The 813-nt window shown below is 40.5% G+C and overlaps 1 protein-coding gene across 1 annotated transcript in view; it reads left to right on the forward strand.

Moving 5' to 3' along the window:
* The window catches only part of LOC118408856 (mucin-5AC-like), a gene marked incomplete at its 3' end in the record, with an annotated part of 16,985 nt that continues 16,172 nt past the window's right edge, over positions 1-813 (forward strand). Inside the window, exons 1-2 of the mRNA XM_035809716.1 lie at positions 1-206; positions 534-659. The remainder of the gene's footprint in view (positions 207-533; positions 660-813) is intronic.

Below are 813 nucleotides of genomic sequence, written 5' to 3' on the forward strand. Positions count from 1 at the left end.
AACCACACCAGTCACAACGGAGAAGACAACACTTCCAACAACAATAGTCCCAACAACACACATATCTACTGAAAGAACTACAGCGCAGACCACCGAAAGGACAAGTTTACCAACTACCATTGTGACGACTCAAAAATCAACACAACAAACTACCCGTAAATCTACGCTACCATCCACAGTACACCCTACAACCTTGCTCACCACGGGTAAAACTACGATACTGATCATTCAGTTCAAAAAAAAGAGTCTATCTTAGTAATAATAATTTTCAGTGACATTTACAGCTGTAATAATTTTTAATGAATTTCAACATCTAATAAGGTTTTGTTTTTAGCATAACCACGCTTCATTTCACAGAAATTCACAGCCATTGTAATTATTCCAACCAAGATGGAGCCATCCACAACATTTCTACGGATCAACACAAACGTATTCACATGTATACAGATGATTTAACAAATGAGGAAAAGCCATATAAGTAGCTTTTACTTTATTGTTTGCAAAACCGCTTAAACCTGGCCATTTTATTGCAGAGAAAACCACAGGAGTCACAACTATCCCAACGACAATTCGCCCAACGACACAAGTAACAACTCTCTCAACAACACAAGTAACAACACTCCCAACAACGATACAGCCAACAACACAAATTACCACAGGTAGACTGGTTAGCTTTAGAAGTAAAACATTAATTCATACTCATGAAACCAGTGAAGCTATAGGGCTTATTCACGTGACGTCAGCATGACGTCACCACTCCGCGAACTCATAGCGACGCCATCTTGGGGTCCAGGCACAGCGCGCGCGCAGCGA

This window comes from Branchiostoma floridae, unplaced genomic scaffold, assembly GCF_000003815.2.
Source record: "Branchiostoma floridae strain S238N-H82 unplaced genomic scaffold, Bfl_VNyyK Sc7u5tJ_464, whole genome shotgun sequence".
Lineage (NCBI taxonomy): Eukaryota > Metazoa > Chordata > Leptocardii > Amphioxiformes > Branchiostomatidae > Branchiostoma > Branchiostoma floridae.